We start from the raw sequence: 25756 nt of genomic DNA, 5'->3' as shown, positions 1-25756 counted from the left end.
CCTATTCAGAGGTGCGTGGGGCTCAGCGCTCAGCACAGTCACATTGTTTTCTTTTTTCCCCTTTGACTGTTAACAACACAAAACTGTGATAAAAATCTTGGTTTGTATCCAGTTATCCAAATGCTTGTGGTGGATCACTTGTGTGTGGCCTTTGTTACTCCCCAGATATGATTCCCTGCCTTGGGAAGAGTCAAGAGTGGTTTGGCGACAGGGGGAGAATCCTTCACGGCCATGATGTGTCCTGTGTGCCAGGGCCTGGAGAGGCAGAGGCGAGGGTGACACAACCTTGACCTCTTGGCAGCCTCTGTCACTTGCCTGTATCTTGCATTCACTTAGATCCCTGACTACAGTGCGGGAGGGGACCAAACCGTGGGAGGAACAGAAACCAGAGATCTGGGCTAGGCAGGACCCTCCCTGCTAACCTCAGAACTGCCATGGTGTCTTCTTGGTTTCCTGTCACTTGCCAGAAGGAATGGAGTTTTAGTCGGTTTCTCGATGGGTCAGATACCATGGCCTTTGGGTGGGTCTGACCCAGGTTGGCTCAGTGGGAATGTGCCCAATGTTTGGGTTGCCCTAGGGTCTGCTCAGGGCATGGGAAGTTCAGGGCCACCTGGTGGGCCAGCCCTGCTCTGCTGATGACAGTGGTGGTGGGAGGGGCTGAGGCTTGCCAAGAGGCCGGGGTTCTAGAAAGCATACGTATTGTGGACTTTCTTGTCAGGGTTGTGGAGCGTCATCTTTCTGCCCCCTCAGCCCTGGCTTTGGGGGCTTTTGGTCAGGCCCACGAGTCCCAAGGAGCCTCACCTCTTAGCCCAGGGTCCTGCTGGTCAGGGAGGATGCACGTGAAATGGGTGGGGGTGGGGGGTGGGGAGCAGTGATTTCAGCCCAAAGTTACTGCCGTCCACAGTACTTAGTTTTTTCCCCTTAAAGCAAAATCAAAATGGTGGCCAACATCAAGCCTTCTTGGTAGCAAATGATAGAGAATGTGACCTTTCAATTCACAGAAAACGATGTACTGAAACATTGGGGGAAAGCTTATAATAAAAAAGATAGTAACCTCTTGATAAACAGCTAGCATTCTTTGGAAGGATCCCAGCACATCAAAACTTCTGTTATTCTGCAACAAGAAATGATCTATCGATGCTCTGTACACATTACATATTTTAGTCCTTATAACACATTCAAAAGTTTGGGGTTCCTAGCCCTTTTCATCACTGGGGAAACAACATTGTCAGAAGTTTGAGTGAAAGGCTCCCAGCCAGGAATCAGTAGGGCCGGGACTGAGCCACGGGTTTATCCGGTGTGATGGGTCCTCAGGTCTCCATCCCCAGCCTTTCTCCTCAGGGGAGCCGTCCACACGGAAGCCTCCAGGGGAACGCTTTGCACAGGAAGACTAGATGTTAGCTCCTGTCCTCGTGTGGGTGGCGGCTGCTCGCTCTTGTTTATGCGCATCTCTTACCCAACCTGCCCGAGGACCCTGTGGACAGCTGGATTCTTCTGTGAACCCGCTGTGCGGACATAAAGTACGGCCTCGGAGGGTGGAGTAAGGCCAGTTTCTGGTTCTTCGCTCTAGAGACACACAGCGAAACCTTCTGGTTCAAGGCCAGGGCTCTGCCCACCTGAGCCCGCGGCCCAGGGTCCTGGACATCGGCACTGAGCACGCCTGGCCGTGTTTCCGTTTTCGGTTTTGTGCGCTTGCCTCGCTACTACAACACGTTTACCATAGTTTTCCTTTTCCCGTTTGAGGAAACAGTATGGTTTCTTCAGGTCTTTGCCTCGAATCTGTTGTGCTGTGTGATATCCCGACATCCTCCTTGGAAGTCTTAGGAAAGAGCCCTGGGCTTGGGGAGGCTTGAAATGCCCTCCTGCTATACCTTGGGGCTCCTCCCTTTGGCCTGGAATCCCGTAACTAGCCAGAAGGAATATAAATGAGTTGTTTGATGACCTCACGTATTTCCTCCACACTTGCTTTTGCTACCGTGTGAGGCTTGGAGGGTCCTGGGAGCTATAAGACAATTATGATCCCAGAGGCATTTCAGCATGGTGGGAAAGAGGGTGATGTGAACCGTGTCTTAGGGGTGCAGAATGGGGAAGGGGGACTCTTAGCAAACTGTCAAGTTGCTGGGTGGGATGATATTTTGAAATGTTAATTGAAGTTTCCTCTTTCACCCCAGATTTCTTTGTTCCTTTTTCTACTCTTCCTATTCAAACAAGACCTTTCTGCGGGTACCACTTTGCCCAGACCCCTCCCCAGGGAATGCACCCTCCCCTGCGCTGGGAACAAAGGCTGTAGATGGCTCACAGCTGAGTCATTTGCTGGACATCACCCTTTGCTGCCAGGAACTGCCTCGTTCAAGCTTACGTGCCCACGGATGGCGCCTGTGCTCATTTGACTGACCGAGGCAGGAATGCAGAAGCTCGGCCTCCTCACCCCAATTTGAGCCAAACCTGATGGGCTATTTCAATTCCAGAGCGCCTCTCAGGGTTGGCTGATGGTAGCCTCCATCGCAACCTCGCTGAAAGTCAGCTTTTCCTCCTGAGATGTGCTGTCTTCTTTCCAGGGGAACTTCTCAGGAACACTCCCTGATAAACCTTCTGCATGCAATCTTCCACCTCAGGCTGTTTCCAGGAAACTTCTAAGGCAGTTGACACAGGAAATAGTTGTGAAAAAGTGGGCTCTAGATGGAAAACTGGAGAAGTGCATGTGGCAGGTTGACAGCGAGGACCCCATCACTGGTGGTGGGGATGGTGCTGGAAAGGCTGAGGGAAAATGGTGAGCAGGAGGTGAGACCGAGTGATCGTGGCTGAGAGCTCCTCAGCTTGAGGAGAGCAGGAGGCTGAGGTGAGGTTCACCAGTTTAAGGTGAACTGTGAAAGCCCGAGTGCCTCCTTGGCAGCTTGTGAGAAAATCCCAGTGTTCTCCAGCAGGTCAACTGGAGTGCCAGTCGTAATCTTAAGTATAGCAGAGTTTTGGAGAAGGTTAAATTCTCAGGTCTCCAAAGTCGGGGTCCTAATAGAGAATTGGTGAGACCCCGATACTCGGGATGGGTAGCTGGACAATTAAGAACCTTGCACCTTGGGGCGCTTCAGTGGCTCAGGTAGTTGAGCATCTGACCCTTGATTTCAGCTCAAGTCATCGTCCCAGGGTCATGGGATCAAGCCCTGCATCGGGCTCTATACTGAGCTTGGAGTCAGCTTGGGATTCTCTCTCTCTCTCTCTCTCTCTCTCTCTCTGCCATTCCCCCACATGCATTTGTGTTCTCTTTCTCTCTTAAAACTAACTAACTAACTAAATGAATAACTTAACAAAACAAAGAGAAGCACAATGCTTAGTAGGCCTCTTTGGACTTTGGAGGCAGCATCTTCTGTCCCTGTAAATACTGCTTCAACCCATTTTTCTGGGTGATATGGAAGGCGGTCAACTTTGAGTAGGATCCAGGAAAGAAAGCGTCAGCAGGTCAGGTGGTGGTGTAAGTGACCCTGCCATTTGTGTCATACAACCTGGCCGCCCCTATGGTCCTCACTGGTAGGAGTGGGACGGTATGCTCTCTATGGCACTACGGAGATGTATGGTGGCAAAAGACATCACATGGAGCTTATGGCAAGCCCCGGGAGAGTCAGAAGGTAACCCCTGACATTTTGGAGAAAGGCCATGTCTATCGGTGGCGGAAAGGTATGCATCATTTGAAAAGTAGCTCTTAGTAAGCTTCTCGGCCCTGGTAGAGTGGGGACATGTCACCATGGGATGTCAACTGCATGGCCAGGCTGGGTTCTGTCAGACCCACTGACTTATAAGATTGGGTGGACTCATCATAAGGGGAAGTAAGATATCTAGGCCTGGACATAAGCAGGGTCAGAGTGAATGAGGAAGTTGCACAGTTAGCTGGGCCCCATATCACCCAGCACTGTTTTCCGGTATTTTTCCCTCAGCTCACATCGATGGTCCGCTACGGGGCCAGGGCGACTTGATTCACCGGTGCGTGTAAATAATGGACTACGCCACTCAGGGATGGCCTTGGAAGATGGCAGCCAGGAGCAGTCCTCCAGGGGACATATATCTGGGTAGGTCGTCTAGTCATCTACTTTGTAGGGAAAGAGAATTGGCCAAAGATAAGAATATGTGCCATGTGAAACTTATGGCAAAGTGCATGAACAGGGGTGAAAGAGAAAGATTGGCATCTGGGAGATAGGAAGAAGCTTGAGGATAGGCTCCTAGGAGTTAGCAGAGTGTGAAGATACACATATCACAAGGTAATGCCCAGCAAAGTGCATCCACCATGGAGGAGGTAGCAAGCAAACAGATAGAGTGACTTGGCCAGTCGACACCAGTTAGCCTGTCATCAGCCATCCCAGTGCAGGTACAACAGATACCATAGCAGCAGAGATGAAGGCTACACGTGAGCCCATTGGGATGAGCTTCCATTCACCAAGGCTATCTAAGTACAGTTACTGCTGAAGGCCAATCTGCTAGCAGAGACTAGCCATGAGCCCCTAGTGGTAGTAATAGACATTTAGTAAAATACTGACTACAGGGACCTTTTCTATAATAGAAGGGATACAGATGAATCTTGAGTGAGATCATCACATAGTCTTGGCATAGGTTTGCCTTTCCTGCCTACAGGAAAGCACCCAGCACCTGCCTAAGCCAGCACCACCATCCACCAACACAGGATTCTACGTAATATCAGTTCAGTCGAGGGAACCACTTTATTGAAATGGGGGCTCAGCAGTGGGCACATGACCATGAAATCCACCGTTTTCATCATATATGACATCATCTAGAAGCTGCCAGCCTGCCAGAGTGGTAGAAAAACCTCTTACGAATATAGCTAAGGTTCCAGATTAGAGATGATGCCTTATGAGTGCGGAGCATGATCTTCTATGGCACAGAGTGCATGCCGTGTCGATGATGCTGTGGCCTTGACAGGTAGAATACATGGCTCTGAGAACCAGAAGGTAGCAGTAGGAGAGGTCTTTCTCACCATTGGTCCCAGTGACCAACAGAGGGAACTGTGCTTTCTGTCCTTGCCACATTGGCTTCTGCGGCTTCCAGGGGAAGAACGTCTTCACCAGAGGACACAGTAAGACACTTACAGAACTTTATACCCACTGTCTGGTCACTTGGGGTTTCTCATGACGATTAACAAGCGGACAGGAAGAGGAGTTTTCATCATGGTGGGCATGATTGACCCTAGCCATCAGGGAGGTTGGGCTGTAGATGCACAGTGAGGCCGGGGAAGATGCTCCGAGGTTGCTCCAGAGAGTCTCTTCGTGCTCCTAACACAGGTGGACAAGTACAGGAGTCATATCCTGAGAAGAGACTGATAACCTGGGGTTCAGACCCCTCAGAGACGATGTCTGCGTCCCCCTACTAGGCCCCCCGCCTAGACCAGCAGAGGAGCAAGTAGAAGGAATGGGGAGTCTTGAATTGGTGGCAGAGGGGGGGATGATGAGTGTCAGTCACAGCCTGAGATCAACTGCGGCAGGGGGCTGTCGTTTATTATAATCACCTTCTTTTCTAAGTTTCTCAGGCAACCGGTCCGACCAAAATCCTGGAGAAGAAGCTTCCCTGATGGGGCACACTCATGACAAGAAGCAACTTCATCCGTGGTGACTCTGGACCATGGGCACTGTGGGGCTCTGCTTGGGGGTCTCTTCAGGGCCAGGTTGTCCACCACTCAGCTGCCTTTCTGGGAACTGCCCTCAGCCTCAGGGAAGTGCCCCCCTGCAAGGTTCCTTCACCTCTCAGAGTGCAGTCCATGTCCGATGACTGACTGGCCTGGGGGGTCCACATGCAATCTTGGCAAGAGTCATCCTCTCCCAGTGCTCAATTCCACCTTCCCCCACTTCCTCAAAGATGTGTCTTCTGAGAACACTCCCAGTAAACCCCCCTGGGTGCAGTTTTGCATCTCAGACTCTTTCCATGGAACCCAAGCTGGCTTTCCAGTTCCAAAGCCAAGGGCTTTAGGATATTGGAAATGCCTCATGGAATATATAAGGTTTTGGGGTGAAAATAAGAGTAACAGTAGCTTCTCCCAAGCCAAAGCAAAACAAAACAAACCAAAAAAAATAAAATTAGGGCAAAAAGGTTTCCCAGTAAATTTTCTTTTATTGTTACAGTATAACCCTCTTTGTCCCTAATGATGTTCTTACTTTAAAATCTACTCTTTTCCCCCTTTGATATTAATATAGCTACTCTGGTTTTATTGGTAAAATTTACCTGGCAAGTCCAAAACTCTTCAATCTGTGGATTTCATCTTAGTTAATGTTAATCGCGGTCGAAAGCTTATTTTTCATGACAAATTCTTAAAGGAGCACCTGCTCCTAGCCAGGTGCTCTTAGCACTGTGGTGGTCTTCTGTGGGCCTGAGTGTGGGGTCTGTTTCCCTCACCCTCATAGGGGGCTGGATTCCTTTGGGGTCCCAGCTCTGTGGAAGAAGGGTCTCCTGCCATACTCTCCCCTTTGTAATGGGATGTGGGCTTTTCATAAAGGCCACGAAGATGAAAGTTCACCGGATTTGCTCTCAAGGCAAAAGTGATTTCAATAGTAGGCTTCTCACTTACAATTTTCCCTTAGATTTTGGCCTGATATTCATAAAGATGTTTTTAAGAATTACAAAAAATATATATCCAGAGTTCTTAGCTGTTTTCAGGATTTAGTCCAAACACTGGGCCTGCCATATTACTGGAAACAGAACTCCTAGTAGTAAATTTTTTAAGAAAGAAATTATTGATGATGGTAGACTTTTACCATCTACTCGCTCTGCATATGCAGAGAACTTGTTTAACTTATGTGATGGAAATATCCTCTTTAATGTGGGCATGATGGATTATAGGATTCTAAAACTCCATCCTGTTCATTTTAATTCATTTCATGAGACAAAGAGGGAGAGGAAAATTCTTCACTATTTATTGGATGGGTGCACATTACTAAACAATTTCAATAATTGATTTGCATTATACAGTCAAGACAATAAATTTGAAAATCAATGAAAGCCACTTACACAACCGCTTCGTGGAACAAATATGTAAGATGTGAATATTTATGATGGTAAATCAGATTAAGTTGCTGAACACTTTTTTCTCATCTGTCGGCAATGATGCAAAGCTCTGGGAGTAAGCTATCAACTTTTTGTAGTGTGTTTTGATTAAGTATAAATAAACGAATCACATTTTCACGGTTATAAACTAGTTCATCAAATGGGGGAGGCAATGCAAACAGCCTTCTTCTCTAGAAACATATGGTTAGCAGTGTAGGCTTATGAAAATTGTGTCATAGTTCAACATTTAAATTAAGGAAAACTTCCAAAGGCTAAGACATGATAACAGATTTTACAGCACCCATGACAAAGCTTCACGTTGATTTTTTTTAAAAAAACTACGAAACTGACAACTAAGTTTTAATGCCTCGAAATTGTCCCCAAAGAACCTTGAGTTTGTTGTGTTCATTAACTTTTTAGGACTGTCCTTCCTGCTGTCCAAGTTCTAAACACAGGCTTTGCCTTTAGGATGCTTTTCTTTTTTGCCAAAATATAGGTGTGACATTTGGGGCAATTTTGTAAGGTTTTTGCTAGGGAACCTAAAAGAAAGCCCATCTTTTCTTTTATTCTCCTTCTGCCTTGGACTCCTGGTGCTTCCACACCCAGTGGAGACGGAGACCTCATGGAGGCTGAGGAAACGGACATACCTTGAGTCCCTGCTTTTACGGCTGCTGGGTGGCGGATGGCGATTCTGCTCCGCCAAGTGGCAATTTCACAACTTCTTTGTTCTTCCCCAGCCTCCCGACCCATTCCTTTCTCATCTCCGCCATGTCAGTGGATGACCCCAGTTTCCCTGAGCTTGGAGAAGCTCAGAGAAAGGCTCCATGCCCTCACTCGCATCATCCCATCTGCGTGCCGCCCCCCTCCCTCCTGAAGGCCCTCGGCAAGGTCAGTGTCCCGGATAGAATGTGTCTTGGGTTGTCCTGGGCTCTTTGCTGCCAGCCCATGAAGGCTTCCTCCTACAAGGTCAGCTCTGTAGTTTCTGTTGGGACATTTCCATTAGCATGTGACTCAGTGGAAGGAAATACACAAGCCGCGCCAGCCACCCATCTGACTCCTTAGCGAACTTCAGTGACCATGTCTGTGCTCTCCACTGCCTCTCCTCCCCTCTTTAACCCACTCCAGTCAAAGCTGTGGTGAAGCCCACTCTCTAGGAAGCTACTTTGTCACTGACAACCTTCATTTTAGCAAATCCAGCGGTCAAAACTTTCTCCCCTTGGACCGTATCTCGCATCCCCTCCTTTCTTTTGGAGGTGCTCTCACCACGGACTTGTGCAGCACAGATAGCCTCGCACTTGCTTCCCTCCTTGGGCTCCCAGCTGCTGATTCCCGGACATCATTAGTGATTCCCTATATGAATTTCCTGCTGCTGCTGTGAAAAATTACCACAGACTTAGTGGCTTCAACAGCATGAGTTTATTATCTTACAGTTCTGTAGAGTACAAGTCCAACAAGGATCTCTCTGGGCTAAAGTCAAGGTGTGGACAGAGCTGCATTCCCTTTGGAGGCTCCTGGGGAGAGTCTGCTCCCTTGTCTTTTCCAGCATCTATAGGTCACCCAATTATTCGACGCGTGACCCCTTTCTCCACCTTCAAAACCAGAAGCATGGCATCTTCTCTCCGGTCTGATCTCTGCTTCTGTTCTTGCATTTTTCTCTGACCCTACCTTCTCTGCCCCCCTCTGATAAGGACCCTTGTGATTATGTTTGGCTCACCCAGGCATCCCAGGATAGTCTCACACCATCTCAACCTCCTTACCATCAATCACATCTGCAAAGTCCCCTTTACCCTGTGAGCTAAGATACTCACCAGTTCTGGGGATTAGGACATGGGCATCTGAACAAGGGGGAGCCCTTATTCAGGCTACCACACACCCTCTCCTTAGGTTCACTTGTTAATTTTTCCATACCCCAAACTTGGCCCTTGCTTCTCCTCTTCTCCATCCACATTCTCTGAGAAGATCTCTCTGAGATGTCAAATGCCATGTTTAAACGGATGACCTCCTCCTACGGGGTGCCTGGGTGGCTCAGTCGGTTAAGCGGCTGACTTCAGCTCAGGTCATGATCTTGCCATCCGTGAGTTCGAGCCCCACGTCGGGCTCTGTGCTGACAGCTCAGAGCCTGGAGCCTGTTTCAGATTCTGTGTCTCCCTCTCTCTGACCCTCCCCCGTTCATGCTCTGTCTCTCTCTGTCTCAAAAATAAATAAACGTTAAAAAAATTTTTTCAAAAATAAACGGATGACCTCCAACTCATATTTCCAGTCTTGACCTCACCTCTGAGCTCCGGGTGTGAATCTGCATCCAATCTGCCTATGTTGTCCATACAACTCACTTGGATGTTTAGTAATGATCTTAAATCTGCCATATCCACAAGACACTCTTTATTTCTTCCCTGAACTTGTTGTTCCTAGCTTCTTCTAGTAAATGGCCCCACTGTCTGTTACCCAGATCAAAAACCCAACAGTCATTCTATGTTCTTCTTCTATTTTACCCCCTTCCACAATTAATCTATGAGCAAAACATTCCCTCTGCCATCACTCTGTTCCAGACTCCACCTTGGCCAGTCTGGGCTCATGAAATAGCCTCCTCGCTCGTCTACTGGACCCCTCTCCCTCTCCAGTCTACCCCCCACCTAAGAGCCAATTTTCAAAACAGCATTTTAATTACAGAGTATTTCAAGCAATCCAAAAGTACAGAGAACAATAGAATGAGTGTCCAGGTGGCCACCACCCAGGCACGGCTGTGTTAACATTTTGCTTCATATATATTGTTTTTCAAGAAGTAAAACGTCATATGTTTTTGAAATCTTCTACTTAGCCCGCTTTCGCCCTGTTCCCCTTTCTCGTTCCACTTCCCAGAGGAAACCAACATCCTGCAAATGTCGCATGTCCTTCCTCATGTGCATTTATACTGCACCACACATGTGGTTTCATAAATGATGAATAGTATGGTGTGATGTGTCTTTATGCTTCACAGAAGTGTTTTGCATTCTGTGTTTCTGTTGCTTCACGTTTTTTTTAGGGTTATTTGAAGTGTATTCATGGTGATAGACATAAATTTAGGTCATCCATTTTAATAAATTTGAATAACTCACTTAATAAAATAAGCATAAGTGTGTCATTACATGAACATAGCATAATAGAGCTATTGTTAGAGATTTACTAGGAAAATTTTGCCAGTGAAATACTGCAACAGTGAACATCTCTGTGCACATGTGGGAGAAATTGTTGTATAAAAATCGTAGATTTTATATTTATTTATTTATTTATTTATTTATTTAATGTCTCACTTATTTTTGAGAGAGAGAGAAAGAGAAACAGAGTACTAGCAGGGGAGGGGCAAAGAGAGACGGAGACACAGAATCTGAAGCAGGCTCCAGGCCCCGAGCTCTCAACCCAGAGCCCGACCTGGGGCTCGAACTCATGAACTGCGAGATCATGACCTGAGCTGAAGTCAGATGCTCAACCAACTGAGCCACCCAGGCGCCCCGAACACTTATAAATTTTAAAGTAGCTGAGCTTATCGATCTTTTGTCGAATGCCAGTGCTTTTGTAACTTAAGAAATCTCAATGTTATGAAGAGGATATTTATATTTGTTTTTGCCAAAACTTTGTCTTTAAATTGAGGTCTTTAGTCATCCTGGAACGTGTGTGTGTGTGTGTGTGTGTGTCTGTGTGGGCGTGGCCATGTTTCCTATGGTTAGCCAATTGTTCCATTTCCACTTAATGACTATTCTTGCCTTTACCTTCTGAATTGTAATGCCACTTTGTAGAATACCGTGTTCCTAAAAGAGACGCTATAGCAGAGATTGTGGAGAGCCGGCCTGGGTGCAGAGCCCAGTTCCACTACTGAGCAGGGAGACCATCCTCTCCAAGTCATATAATCTCTCTGGATTCCCACCGTACCTCCTCTCCTCTGCAAAAAGGAGATGATATTAATAAGTGTCTTTGGGGGGATTAAATGAGCAAGACTGGACTTTGAGTCTTCTGTGCATAACTTGGTATGTAATAATAAATGTTAACTTTCATGTTTCAATTATTATTATTTTTATTTCAAGTGTGAGTCTCCCTTGGGACAAGCAATTTAATTATTATAACTTTATGGTAATCTTGATATCTGAGAGGCCAAATACTGATATTTGTCAGCTCGTTGGGCTTGGAGGAAAAAAATATATGGAGATTTTGATTAAAAATGAATTGAATTTACAGATTTGTTTGAGAGAATTGATATATATTGTTGAGGCTTTCTACATGTAAGCATGACACATTTCTCTATGTATTTTGGTCTTCATGTCTTTGAATAACGCTGTGCAATGTTTCTCATAAATGTTTTATACATCTTTTTTTTATTAAAATTTTTTTAATGTTTTATTTATTTTTGACGGAGAGAGAGAGAGAGAGACAGAGCATGAGTGGGGGAGGAGCAGAGAGAGAGAGGGAGACACAGAATCCAAAGCAGACCCCAGGCTCCAAGCTGTCAGCACAGAGCCCGATGCGGGGCTCGAAGCCACGAACCGTGAGATCATGACCTGAGCTGAAGTCGGATGCCCAACTGACTGAGCCACCCAGGTGCCCCTATACATCTTTTGTTAGATTATTTTTAGGGACCATACATTTTATCATCACTGAAATAGTATTTTTTTTTAACTTTTAAAACATTGCATTGGCTCTTGCTAGTATTGATTCTTAAAATTGGTTTTGTATTCCAGCAAGCTCATAACAATTTATTTCTAGGATTTTTTTTCTACGTCTTGTCTATTGCTTCCCACTCATTCTGTTTCTTTTCTTTTAAGATGTATATATCTCTACGATGGTTATCATTAAAATGTACATAGTGTTTTTGGAGTGTTAGATACTCTTTCTGCACTTACCTGTACTAGCTCTTTCCATCCTCATGATGACTCTATGAGGTCAATATTATTATTCCTATTTTATTGGTAGTGTTACAGAAACAAATACTCTGACGCTTGTAAAACTAATGAGACTTTATGCAGGGCTATTATAATAGGTGTCAAGACTATACGGGAGAGAGATGGAACTCAATTCTGAACGTAGCAAGGATGATAGGTATTTATACCCAAGGAGCAGGGTGGGGGAATCCGTAGATGGAAGATTACTAAGTGGGTATCAGAGATTGGGGGATTCTTGCTAAAGTGACTTAACAGAGTTCTTGCTGAAGGCAGGTGACGGACTTAGGCATCAAAGATCGAGGACAAAGAGCTTGATCAGGTATGGAGCGTGAGGATTCTTGCTAAGCTGACTGAGCAGGATTCTTGCTACAACTGGATGAGGTGAGCCCAAGCTAGGACCCATAGATGAGACCGTGTAGAGCATAGGGGCTGCAAGGAACCCGACTCAAGTTTGGTCAAGGACAGGGTCTTCGTCAGGAGGTAATTGGGGTAGAGGGAATTCGAGCTTGCCCAAGCACAGCTAGTTCAAAGCAGAGTGTGAGGCCCCAGTGGCTTGGCTCTACGGTCAGTGCCTTCCATCCCTCTGATATGAGCATTAGAGGTAGCTGTGTGGAGTCTTGCCTTCTTGTTGATATTAATGGGAATGTGGCTCAGTTTGCACTATTTAGTATTATACTGAACGTTTGGCTGAATGCCATCTATGTAGTTCGAGGAATTCTTGGATATTGCTAAGAAATTCTCTTCTACACCTTAAAGAAATTCTGAATTTAATTTAATGACATTTCTGCGTCTCTTCAGCTAATCTTAGACTTTTTTCTCTTAAATATAGTAATGTGGTGAATTACTTGTTAGATTTTCTGATTTGAACCATCCTTGTATACCCAGGATAAACCCAAGTGGGTCACGGTAGAAAACAACTTATCATAAACCCTAAATATCTTAATTTAGCTTTGATTTGTTAAACGTAGTTCCAAGTTTTTTGTTTTGCTTTGTTTTCTTTTAACAGAGAACTTGAGAAGCTGCCACTCAAGTATTTTCATGAATGAAAAGCACTGAATTATCATCATCCCTTGAGTATAAAGATGAGAAAAGAAGTCCTTGATTCTTTACAATTTAGCCTTAACTCCACGTTTAGGTCCATCTATTTTGATTTTTAATTTTGCCACCATAAAGTGGAGTACAGAGGCAAAGAGCTTTCCTTTAATACTTAAAGACTTGCTCTATCGGTTCCCATGCATGTTGACCAGAATGCGGGAGCTGTAAGGGTGATCTCACCACTTGCTCTCCTCTGTGGAAATCGTACAAGTATTCTGGGTTTGTAGGTCCTGACCATATAACAGAGTCTGAAAGGACCAGTTGCTGCATCACTTACTGAAGAAGTTCCTGTAGCATGGGGTCAGCATTCCTGCAATTTGGGGTTTGGAAGACAGGAGGCTTCTCTCTGAGGTAATGGCCAACCACGTATGACCAACATATCTTCGAACCCTCAACACTGTTGGCTGGAAAGTGAGTGCAACAGCAATCGCCGTCCAGCCCAACGTGTGGCATGTTGTTGGAATTAAAAGAGATGGGGCTTATACATAAAAGCCCTTTGAAAGCTGCTCTCCAAATGTGAGACGCCACCTTCACCTTGGACGTGGTCCCTGGGAAGAAGGGCAAGCAGGTTGATGCCTCAGGCTCAGGTCAACTGACAGGTACTCCTCATCCACACTGTCACTGACTTCCCTGCAGCTCTCTGTCTGCTGAAGAATCTCTACTCCTGAGCGGGCAGGGGGCTGACACATGATTTCATTCATTTCGCAAAAACAACCAAAAAAAGGTCCTAAGATTGAAATCCTGGTGCTTGCTCTTACGGTTGGATTCAGACCCTGTGAGTTGAGTTGATCAGTCTCCATACCCTATGATTATCTTTCTCCTTTTTTTCCTATTCCTTTTCTTTGCTCCTTCTAAAGTGCATTTATGGGGTGCACGTGGCAGTGTTCTGCCTTTGAGCTGCCTTCCCATGGGGCCCTAGCCTTTCCTGGGCCCAATTCCTATCTTTCTGACAATGTCCCACTTTGAATTGGCAGCTGGTCTTCTTATAAAGGGGCTCAATTGTACTAATTCCTATGTTCCAGTTTTGTTGGTTCAAAAGGGAAAAGAAATAAAAAGAAATTCACTTTCCAGTTGAACATCACGATGAGGCTCTGAGTCCAGAACCACTTGGCTCAGCAAGCGTCCCCCTCTCTGCCTAGATGTGCACCGACCAGGCTTGCCTCCATCTACCCCGCCCCCCTTGCTTGTCTTTTCCAGGGGTTGGAGTAATGCCCCCAGAAGTCCACTATGATGGGGGGTTACCCAGGTCCTTAAGAATACCTGCTACCTTATGAGCTTTCTTCTAATTGTTTTTGTTATGACTGATGTCATTATGGCATCAGTGTGCTGTAACGGGGGCGTTTGTCTTCTTGCTGTTTGTGTATGTCAGAAATCTGAAGGGGAAAAATATGGAAACAGAAGGGCACATGTCTTTACAAGCGTGTTTGGAGGCAAACCAAATGGTGCATTTCTCTTTGGATGCTTTCTGGTTTTCAGTCCAGGAGTTGCAGAATAAAAATAGCATGCCTTCTTTTTGCAAAGGGCTGCTAATGTGACTCCTTCATGGGCTGGTTCTTTTGGTACAAAAGGCAACTCCTGGGCTTGGATGTATTGACTCGTTAGTCATTAAGGAATTTACTCGTTGGCACTAAAGAATAACATAACGCAGGTTTAATTAGAGCAAAAGCTTAAAGTTGATGTTAATTTAATGGCACAGTCAACTTTCAATTATCCTTGATGCTGAAAGAGGGGATGGCATTGATAATCCAAATTAAGGAAAAGCCTCAAATACATTATAATTTCCCCCCTAAATTCGTTAGGATTCCTGCTCTAATTTTGCTACAAGGGGCTCATGTTGAAATGATCACGAAAGTCAATTTGGGGGAAAGCAAGACATTGGCCTGGGGAAGAAAGGTATGGCCTGCCAAGCACGCATTAGGCATTTTACCTTGTTAGTTTTTGAAATGTCACAACTACCTGTGATGAAGGTACCACTAACCATCGTTTATAATTGAGGAAACAGAGGCAGTATTGAAAGGCTTATCCATGGTCGTTTACTAGAAATTAGTATCAGTGGTTTTATGTTTCTCAACCTAACTCATGTCTGGAACAGAGGGGGAAAAAATGTTTTCGTCTAACCCTGAATTGCAATGTCTCCTGTACTTAAGAAAATAGTGGAAATTCTCTTCTGAATACTTGGCATTTTCTTGCCAAGCAAAACTCTTGCTTGGGATAATAGCACGGTTTGGAAGAAAGCAGCAAAACACCGTTTTGGAGCACAAATGGGATAAATAGGGGTGTGGGCAGAGAGGCCTGCGCAGGTGAGGATACCTCTTACTACAGGGTTGACGGGCCTCTCGAGAACAAGGCCATCTAAAAAGTCAACATTTATGCTACTGGCAGGGAAGTTCTCTGATGGAACAAAATGCCCTTCACTCTGAATCCTCAGCCAGCTCTCCTGGGCACAGACACCTGATGTTAGTGGTGCTGGTGGGTGGTTTTGGGGTAGAGAAAAGCGAATGCACTGGGTGGTGGCTAGAGCTGTGTATTAGTCAGGGTTCTCCAGGGAAACAGAACCAGTAGGAGACAGACATATACTTGCAGATTTATTATGAAGAATTGGCTCACGTGTTTATGGAGGGTGAGGAGTCCCACAGTCTGTTGGTGTAATTCAGTCTGAGGCAGGAGGAAATGAGATGAGATGTCCCAGCTAAAGCAGTGAGGCTTTAGGGAAAAGGGGCTAATTCCTCCTGACTCCACCTTTGTTCCATCCAGCCCTTCAATGGATTGCATGGTGCCCACCCACCTTGCGGAGGGCAATCTGCTTTACTGGGCCCACTAATGCCGACGCTAATCTCAATCTCACCGACGCACCCAGGATAATGTCTAATCTGGCCAGTCAAGTTGACACATAAAACGAGCCACCATAAACTCCCTATGAGCAAGGAAGCCAAAATGAATTAAAAGACTCCTTGGGGAAAGTCTGATGCTCTGTGGGCTGAGAACGGAGTCAAAGTCATGTTATCTAAGTCTTCAAGGGCAAGATGAACTCAGTAGACATACGGCTTATATGTTATGGCCAGCCTGACCGAGTACCTGGTTATCAGCTAGTTAGCAGCTTACTCTCAGCCAGATTCAGAGCCAGATTCAGAGCTACGTCGATGCTACCGTGGCACATCCTAGAACCTTGTTACTCAAAGGGTGGCTTCTGGGCCAGAGCTCCTTAGAAGTGCAGACTCTCAGATCTACTGAAGTTGAATCTTCATGCAAACAAATCCCCAGAATGTCTCCGGATAATTGATCTGCTCCTGAAAGCCTGAGAAAGGGTGGCCTGAAACCTACTGGTGGGGTCAAACGCGAGAGAGATAGGACTACAAGGTTGGAGTGAAGGTCACAATGGGGAAATAGATTTGGGATTTTAAAATATTTGCCAGGTATCACCTATAGTAACTAGGCATCGTTCAAAGTGGAGGCTGGGATGTGCATTCCCTAAGTCCAGAGTGAAGCGCACACTTGCAGGCGGGTGGTAGGCAGAACAGCTCACCTTTCCTGCGTCCCGAGCCGCTCGCCTCCAGACATATGCCCCCACTCTGGGAGAGAAGCCCAGCCTGCAGGGGGAAATAGTTCTTCTCTTTCTTCGTTCTTTCCTGCACCCTTGCATTTAAAGTGTGTTTGTGTGGTCACATGTTTAGCTCACAGGTCTTCATCAGGAGGGAAATCAAGAGGGAATGAATATTACCAGGGATAGTGGATTCTGACGTTGGAATAGCAGAGGCATGGCATTGCTTCGGGATTGACTTGATCTATCTCACTGGGGAGGGTAGCCTGTTTTCCTCAGTGTGCCCTGTTAGGTAGAGACACCTCTAAATGCACGGGAGAAGGTTATGGGGGGTGTGCGTGTGTGTGTGTGTGTGTGTGTGTGTGTTGCTGTTGTTGTGTTTCCCACAGAGCTAAATGAAGAGAAGCAGCTGAATAATTTCTGGGGTGCCTACTCAGCTCATCACTTCTTGTTTTGAGGGAAGCTTTATGGCATACTCAGGGTATGTCTATGCTAGATGATCGCTTCCTCTGCCCAAGGCTGTTTCAACCTGATCTACTCTGGGGCAATCAGACACCTCTCTTAAGGTAGGTGAGCCTTGGAAAGAGGCTGTGGAAGGTATTAAAAGAGAGTGAACCTAGAGAGGGAGCCCCAGGAAGGATCCCTGGAGTGGAGCAGCCCACCGAGGCAGAGGGACGGTAGGGTTGTGCTAGATGTGCAGGTGCGGGGACAGGGTGCCCCAGGCAGCACAAGGGCAGGTGCAAAGCCCCAGATTAGAAGGCAGCACGGTGTGCTGTTGGAGTGGAGAGCGTTCCAGCATCACAGAAGCCCTGATGGGGATGGGGATGGGTGGGAAGGCAAGGGGATGGGAGAAGTAGGCAGGGTCCATATTAAGGACTTTTTTAAAACAGAAGGTGGTGGCTAGTGGTGACCGGTCAGGTTTGCCCCAGAGCTAAAAAGAAACAAGTAACTAAAAAGGGAGGGTGGTTCTTGCAACTTGGAGAAAAGATTAATGTTGAAGCCCGATAACAAATCTTGTAAAGATCAAGGCGAAACTGTGCGGTAACCAAAACAACCAGTCACCTGCAGTGTCTATTGCTATAAACACGCATTAGGAAGGGGCAGGAAGACGAAATGCTAGCAGCTGCTTGTACGGGCTCTGAAAAGGCACATGAGTAGAGTTTTCAGTGAGAGATAGAGTTTTCAATGTTAGCAAAATTGCAACTATGTGGGGGTGCGTTATTCTTTTTTTAAGTAAAATGGGAAGACATTCTCTTTTGCCAGGAGAGCTGCAACTCCATTTCTCTAAGCAAAAGTCAAGGTTTGATCATCGTTTCAAGATGATTATTTACGGCTCAGCAGATAATCCCACCGTGCCCTTGGCTCTGGCATTGCCTTTGCTCTATCTCTTGCGGTCTCCCGAATTTATTGATTTCATTAGAAGATAAGAGTGACAAGGACAGCTTCTAATACTTGGGAGAAATGTAAAACCATTAGCAGGTCATTGTTGAAGTCAGAACATGCCCTGCTAAGCTCCTTAGGAAACCAGTGGCAGCCAACGATACAGGGATTAAGCTGCCTCTGTGTGTGTGTATATGTGTGTGTGCGCGCGCGTGCACGTTCGTGGAGGCCATGCTGAACTGATGGATACACGGATTATTGACACAAACGACTACTTGCCTTTCTTTTTCTTGCTTCCAAAGTTTCAGGATCCGGTTAAAATGCATCTGTCTTACCTGAGGGCTGTGTTTTTGGGGCACGGGGGAGAAGGCTTTCCGAGCTTGGCATCTGCGAATCAGCTAGGGTCAGGGGGTGTAATGGGAGTGACCACCAGCTTCTCCCGAGTGGCCCAGTGGGTGGCACAGTGTGCCATGAGGTGGCCTCTGAGAGGCTGCCTCTGTTTGCTGTCCCCTCAAGTCAGAAGCAGCCACCAGGGGCTCAGTCCGTCCTGGCCTTTCCTCATGGGACGTGACGGGAGGGACGGTCACCGTTCAGTCTGAGGAGATCCTTTAAACAAACCAGAAGAGATTTTCTAACCGTGAAGCTACTGGTGCTCGTGAAGGTTGGAGAGCAGGAAAGGAATTCAGTTACGTCTCTGTTCTTGTTTATTCTGCCTGCTGTTGGTAGCGCGGCCAATATGCAGATACTTCACGTGGATGCCTCAACGATCATGAGGTGGAGGGACGTGAAATAATTGCTTGATGCACTTTGCATCGGTGGTGTACGTGGAAGAAGGTGGGCAGCTGGTCATGTTTCTGAGGATGGGGCAGGTAGAAAAAGGCTCCAAGGGCAGCAACCGAAGATTGAGGCCTCAGGCAGAAGGTGAATGAGGGGCATCTCTAACAAAATACCGCAGACTGCATGGCTTCAACATTTGTTTCTCACAGTTCCAGAGGCTAGGAATTGAGCTCAAGGCACCAGATTTGCTTGCTCCCTGATTCACGGGCGGTCATCTTACTGTGTCCTCACATGGCACAAGAGACAGAGGAGCAACCTGAGGTCTCTTTTATAAGGCCACCAACCCTATTCCCCCCTTCATGACCTAATCACGTTCCAAAGGCCACACCTCCTAGTTCCATCTTCTTGGAGGTTGGGCTTTAGCATGCATTTGGGGGAGACACAAACTTTCAGTCCATAGCGCATCCGTGGAACCCTGGCTGCAGGCTCCCCGGCCAGCCTTCCTCCTCACCTGTCTGAGTAGGACTGGCTGAAACCGAAGAGGAAACCTGCACCCACAACAGCACTGGGGGACCTAAAAATCAAGGAAGCTGGACCATGTGACTGCCACCCCTGACCACTGATGTGACCTTCATTGATTGCCACTGTCTGCACTTGTCTTGTCTGCCTTGAAATTGAATAATACCATGCCTGTTTCTCTCGCCCAGTGACTCTGAGAGCCCACACATGATATTTGTGAAAATGCACGGAAAAATCTCAAGTGCATTTCCAACATGAATGGACAGACTCATTGTTAGGCATATAAGAAGGGTGGTTACACGGATGTCTGGCAAGTTCATCTCTATTTTTATCTTTTGCGCCGTGAACATCCAGTTTGTGAGCCTTACTAAATGACTCCTGGAGGTAAACTGAGTGTAAGTCAAATTTAAGGTAATAATCTGAAGGTACTTTCAAGGAATTTGAGTCCTAATAACTGAAGAATAATGTAGTCTTCAGTTTCAGATATGATATGATAATTTACTGCAGTCTTGTTGCCAGATAAGCTCCAGGACATCCAGTCAATTTTGCATTTCAGATGAACCACAAATAATTTTTTAGTATAAGTATGTCTGAAGTATTGCATGGGACATACTTACACTGACTTCTGATGAAAAATTACTTGTGGTTTATTCGCAATTCAAACGTAACTCAGTATTCTGCATTTTCATTTGCTGAATCTGGCCACCCTATACTGGAGATATGGGCTTCCAGCTGCGTAAAATCCCATATAAATGCATTTTAGTCTTTTTTTTAATATATAAATATTGGTTTTCTTTCTTTAAAGTGTATTTGTTATCTTTGAGATAGAGAGAGAGAGAGGCAGAGAGAGAGAGAGAGAGAGAAACAGAGTATCCCAATTAGGCTCCACACTGATAGTGACTTGGGGCTTGAACTCACAGATTGCGAGATCATGACCCGAACCTAAATCAAGAGTTGGACGCTTAACCGACTGAGCCACCCAGGTGCCCTTTTTTAGCCTTTTTTAAAAAACATAAATAGGAATCACTGAATTGACTTTGGCATGTTTGGTAATTTCTCTGAGGTTCTCATTCTTTACCTGTAAAATCCAGAGAACATTGCCTTACGTGGTTCTCAGTTTTGCCTGCTATCACCTGGGGGACCATTTATACCTCCTGAAGTCCCAGCACCTTAGACCAATTACATCTGGATCTCTGAGTGGTGGAGCCCAGGGGTGTTACGTTTGAAAGCCCCGCCCAGTTATTGCAATGAGGCAGCAAGGGTGAGAACCCCCGCCTCCCTCCTAGTGACCTGTGGGGTTAAGTGACCCAGCAACTGCAGAGCACCAAACAGAGCGCGTGGCACGTACAAGGTAGTCCCTGCATTATGTTAGGAAGAAGTCTTTCATGGAAGAGGAAGGAAAAGAAAGGGTGTCTAGGTAGGGTGACAGGCTGTGCAGCGATGGAGTCCTATAAGCATACGGCCCATGTGGGATGTCGTGGGCTCATCTGTATGTGTGGGTGGGACACAGCTTCTGGGGGACAGCAAGAAACCCAAGGAAGGTGGGCTGAAGCCAGGTGATGGAGGTTGTGGATCACAGCAATGAGTTTATGCTCCATCTTGTGGGCCATAGGGAGCCACTGCCAATGCTCTTGCTCCTGAATGGGGGGGTTTTCATGGAAGCCCATGTGTGGCCATCTTGTATGTGTGCATCTCATAGGAAGATATGAGTCAGGTGGGATCAATGTGAGGTACCGTCCCCCTACTATGAATCTCTGTCTTGCTCAGCATTGTATCTTCAGAGCCAAGAACTATGTCCGGTGAATAGTAGGGACTCAATAATGATGTTGATTGAGGGAGTAAATGGAAAAGAAAAAAAATAAAAATAAAGAAAAACTCAACAGAGGCAGCATGGCAGGACTGGCAGTGATGTGCAGGCAGAGTTCTCCAGTCCTGTGCCGACCTTGGGCACCATTGGACAAATCATGGTCCCTTCTTGAACTCTGTTTCTTATCTCTTAAATGGAGGGCATGTGCTTCTAGCTCTAAAATGAGAATGAAATTCTTCTGATCCTGAGTAATTAGTGACCTTCCTATTGACATTGTGGTCCTTGGTGAAAACCCCTTTTGAGAGTGTTGGCGTTTCAATGATTTCTGGAAGTGGGGCCCCCAGACTGCAGAGTCGTGTGGCTCGCCAGGGCTGGTGGAGGAAACTCAGCCTCCCCATGAATCAGGCAGCCCCACATCAGGGGATGGCTAGACCAGAGCCTCAAGAGTCATTTCCAGGTTGTAGGTATAAGCGGTGTGATAGTGAAGAGAGGGCCCAGGAGGACCTTGGACAGCCGAGGGGCCCCCCGGGCGGGGAGGGCATCCAGCTGATTCTCATCTCAGCTACCGCAACTCAGTGCTGGGGCTCCGGGCAACTCCCTTCATGCATTTTAGTTCCCTTCATGGTAAAACGAGGTTTATATTAAGTCAACTCCATAGAACATTTTCAGCTTTCAGCTGCCATGATTTCATAGTGCGCTCTTGGGTTGTTTTTACCTTTATCTCTACACACCTTTGTTTCTAAAGATCCAGGCCCCATGACACCTTTCCTTCCCTGTGCCTTCAGAGACGGGAACCAAAAAGCTGACTCTGCACCTCTATGTGCCTCTGAGCCTTTTGCACATAAAGAAGGGAAAGCTGGATAGTTTTTTTTTTTTCCTTCTTCTTTACCAGATATTTTTAGCTTTTCTAAAAGCTTCTCGCTTTGAGCCTTAAAAAGAAATAAGAACCTCTTCCAAAAATGCAAATGCTCTGGCAAGAAGCAAGAGGGGTGTTTTCAATCTTTCCAGAACAATTGTTTTCTCTCCCATTGATATTTGTGGGGCATAGGGGTGAAGGTGGGGGCTGTAGAAGGGGAGGTGCGAGGGTGGCCATCAGGAATGACTCTGTGGCCATCAGGAGCGCTTTCCGGGGGGCGGAGGGGGGGGGCGTGGCTGCCCTCCAGTATGTGTGCTATGGGCTGGCTTTCCTTAATCAGGCATTTGTTTAAATCGCTCCTGAACACTTCTGGGGTTGTGGGGGGGATAGCGACTTGTTCTCTATGTTTATAGTGTTGCAGCTCCCGACAGAGCCTTGAGGCCAAGTGGAGGTTCTTTCTCCCCAACAGCCCCCAGCCTCACGCAGACTTTGGAAATCAGTAGGAGCTGCTGGTGGTACTCAGATGCATCCTTGGCCCAAGGGAGAAGTGACAGTGAGAGCAAGGTGGGGTTCCAGTTGGCTTCGTTTTTGTTCCTATCATTGACTGTTTCTAATTTGGAGGCTTCCACTGTTTGAGGTCTTGTCCCCAGGGGCATCACTACGTCCTCTGTCTCACCATAGCACCAGGTTCGCACCATAAAGAACACCTGCTGAGGAAGGAATGGTGAGTTGTGTCGCTGCCTGCTTCCCAGGAGGAGGATGAGGAAAGGGGACGGGAACTGCCCAACACCATGGTCACGGTGCTAGGCCCCGGGGAACCTATTTTTTCACTTACTCTGTATTACAACAATCTCCTAATTATGTCTAATTCGTACTTTTGATTCCCTAGCTTCTGGCTCATAGTAGCTGCTCACTATTTGGTCATTGGTACGAACTAAGACTTTTCATTTATGCCTTTCAGACATAAATTAGACAAGCTAATTCAAAGTTTGCCTATATTCTAGGACACCTGGCTGGGCTCAGTGGGAAGAGACTGTGACTCTTGATCTCTGGGTTGTGAGTTCCAGAGAACTGGGTGTAGAGATTACTTTAAAAAAAAGAAAATCTTGGGGTACCTGGGTGGCTCAGTCAGTTAAGCATCCGGCTCCGGCTCAGGTCATGATCTCGTGGTACGTGGGTTTGAGCCCCAGGTTGGGCTCTGTGCTGACAGCTCGGAGCCTGGATCTTGCTTTGGATTCTGTGTCTCCCTCTCTCTCTGCCCATCCCCCTCTCACACTCTCTCTCTTTCTCGAAAATGAACAAACATTAAAAAATATTAAAAAAATGAAAATCTTAAAAAAAAAACAAAAGAAAAGAAAACAAAGCGTGCCTACGTACAGAAATACAGACTTGGCCTAAAATCTTGTTGCACAACAGTACAATTTGGATCTGCTTGTGTCAAAGTCATGGGCCATTGGTGAATACAGTCTCCTTCAGGGGCCATTGAATATACTCTGCCTTGAAATTACTGTGCAGAAAATGATTACATTGACATCACCATCTGAAAATGACAGACAGCACCCTCCAGCCTTTACACACTCAGTCACACTTCCCAGATGTTAGTCATAGAGGGGAAGCAGGCAATGTGGCCACAGTTGTGTACCACAGCTTCTGTCAGCTCAGCTCAGCTTGATCATACCTGGACCACAAGCCTATGGAAAGTCCATGTCCAGAGAATCATGAGTCACTCAGGAAAAGGACGTAAGAATGTAGACCTTCCACTGGTTTTCTGAGAGAGAATGAGCCCCGCTATTTACAGCTGAGGAAGCCCGTGGCTCTGGAAGGAAGGTGATGACTCAGATGTTAATTTTGTCTTGGCTTCCTTGGTGGCCAGGGCCAGAGCTCCCATTTCTTTCCCTCTGTCTTCTGCTGTGCCCGCTAGGATCCCTCCAACCTGCCGTTGACTTGAATAAATGATGTTTACTTGGTTGTCCGGGCATTACTTATTATTTACTTCACTGCATTACAAAGCTCTGAGAAGATAGAAAGGAACCCAGTCACCTCTGGATATCAAAGAGGAGTTGAGCCAACTCTCCCTTGGTAATTGTGAGGCATAATGGAGAGAGACGCTGTAATCATGCAGGTGACACATGGCTCTTTGGTTTCTGTCGGCAGTGCTGTCGTCACATTCAACAACTCTAAGGGGAAAAGAGCTGCAAGAGGGAATATGGACACACTCAGACCATGATGCCTTTTCTTTTTCTTTTTTTTTTTTTTTTTACATTTATTTATTTTTTAGAGACAGAGGGAGACAGAGCACAAGTGAGGAGGGCCAGAGAGAGAAGGAGACACAGAATCTGAAGCAGGCTCCAGGCTCTGAGCCATCAGCACAGAGCCTGATGCGGGGCTTGGCTCACAGACTGTGAGATCATGACCTGAGCCGAAGTTGGACGCTCAACTGACTGAGCCACCGAGGCGCCTGATGCCTTTTCTTTTTTAAGTGTTTTTCCATAATACTAGCCAGTAGTGTTCTAAATATTTACATGTTCAGAAGGCGAACACTGGCTAGTAGGAAAGAGGGACGGAATGAGCACAATTAATAGGATTAGAGACAGATTCAAATGTACCCATTAGATGTTTGTGGAGCGGTTACTGTGCTCAGACCGTCTTATGTGCATTAGCTCGTGGAATCTCCTCTTGGACCTGAAGGGTGAGCTGCTCGTATACCCATTTATAGGTAAGTAAGCAGAGTCCTAAAAAGGTCGGGTAACTTGCTCCAGATCAGGAAATTAGTGTCAGACTCAGAATTTGAATCCAGCTCAAGCTGACACCGGTCTGATCTTGTTTTACTACAGAAGCAAAGGCTCTAGCATTCCCATAGGACCTCACTTTGATCAGGTAGATTAATCCTCACCTCACCCTAGGGCTGGACCCTGTGGAGTCCAGGAAATACAAAGCATTGTCCATGACCTCAAGGGACAATATTGTGACCTACTGGAAGCAGGCTGCTACTTTTACATGACACATTCTATAATAGGTCAGCTGGTCATCTTAAATGCTAAAATTTTCATCCCAGTCAATAGGTTCAGAGAGGTTCATGTTGCTGAGGGAGAGTTGGGTCAGGGGATTTGGACCCCTCTTGGTGTAATTAGGGTCTGGATCTGGAGAGGCAGGTGGTAGAAAATGATCCTTCAAAATGGGCAGTAAAACCCTGGCTCCTGAGGGGCTCAGTCAGTTAAGCGTCCAATTCTTGGTTTCAGCTTAGGTCATGATCTCATGGTTTGTGGGTTCAACCCTGGAATCGGGCTCTCCTCTAACAGCACAGAGCCTGCTTGGGATTCTCTCTCTCTCTCTCTCTCTCTCTCTCTCTCTCTCTCTTTCTGCCCTCCACCCCCCACCCCCAGCTCTCTCTTTCAAAATAAATAAATGAACTTAAATAAAATAAAATAAAATAAAATAAAATAAAATAAAATAAATGGGCAATAAGACCATACAAAGAAAGGAAGAGGTGGGTAAAAAGGGCTTTTATTCAAAAAGGTCCCCAGCTTCATTCAGTGTCTTCTATGTGCTGGCTGTTTGGAAGGAGGATGGGGAGAAATGATAAAATACCATTTTTGAACATAGTGCAGCATGTGTCGACAACACTGGGCTCCTTGCCTATAGATGAGAAAAGATTTTTGGACAAGAGATAGTCTGAGTCCCCCTTAGCCCCCTGAAAATGCCCAGTAATTGGGGGCCACTCTGAAGGGACATCTTCCAGAGATGGCTCTCATCACAGTACCATTACTGCCATTTAGCGGTGGGTAAAGCCACACTGCCATGTCATTTGGTATCTCCCCTGTGAGAAATTTGAGGGAATCAGG

General features: G+C 46.3%; 1 long non-coding RNA gene across 1 annotated transcript; it reads left to right on the top strand.

Moving 5' to 3' along the window:
- The first annotated feature begins 3850 nt into the window (after positions 1-3850).
- Positions 3851-9194, top strand: LOC112864308 (uncharacterized). Its single transcript, XR_015248836.1, has 3 exons — positions 3851-4062; positions 4928-5077; positions 5520-9194. It is a non-coding gene; the product is annotated as an uncharacterized LOC112864308 (long non-coding RNA).
- The last annotated feature ends 16562 nt before the right edge of the window (positions 9195-25756 follow it).

This window comes from Puma concolor, chromosome A3 (assembly GCF_028749965.1).
Source record: "Puma concolor isolate L17-30 chromosome A3, mPumCon1.1.hap2, whole genome shotgun sequence".
Lineage (NCBI taxonomy): Eukaryota > Metazoa > Chordata > Mammalia > Carnivora > Felidae > Puma > Puma concolor.
This window is presented reverse-complemented; position numbering and strand designations above follow the sequence as displayed.